The sequence below is a fragment of the Oxyura jamaicensis genome, unplaced genomic scaffold, assembly GCF_011077185.1.
Source record: "Oxyura jamaicensis isolate SHBP4307 breed ruddy duck unplaced genomic scaffold, BPBGC_Ojam_1.0 oxyUn_random_OJ72894, whole genome shotgun sequence".
Classification (NCBI taxonomy): Eukaryota; Metazoa; Chordata; class Aves; order Anseriformes; family Anatidae; genus Oxyura; species Oxyura jamaicensis.
In genome coordinates this window covers 1-567 of record NW_023311308.1, presented here as the reverse complement: position 1 = coordinate 567, position 567 = coordinate 1, and positions in this window count along the sequence as shown.

Genomic DNA, 567 nt, shown 5'->3' with positions numbered 1-567 from the left:
GGGCTCCTATAGGGCCTCATATATCCCCTTTGGGCTCCTATAGGGCCTCGTAGATCCCCTAAGGTCCCCTATAGGGCCTCATATATCCCCTATGGGTTCCTATAGGGCCTCATATATCCCCTTTGGGCTTCTATAGGCCCTCATATATGCCCTACGGGTTCCTATAGGGCCTCATATATCCCCTATGGGCTCCTATAGGGCCTCATATATCCCCTTTGGGCTCCTATAGGGCCCCAGAGAGCCCCTATGGGCTCCTATAGACCCTCATATCCCCTACGGGCTCCTATAGGGCCTCATATATCCCCTTTGGGCTCCTATAGGGCCCCAGAGAGCCCCTATGGGCTCCTATAGGCCCTCAAATCCCCTACGGGCTCCTATAGGGCCTCATATATCCCCTTTGGGCTCCTATAGGGCCTCGTAGATCCCCTAAGGTCCCCTATAGGGCCTCATATATCCCCTATGGGTTCCTATAGGGCCTCATATATCCCCTATGGGCTCCTATAGGGCCCCAGAGAGCCCCTATGGGCTCCCCCCCCATGGACCCCCATAGCCCTTTAAAGCCCCCCC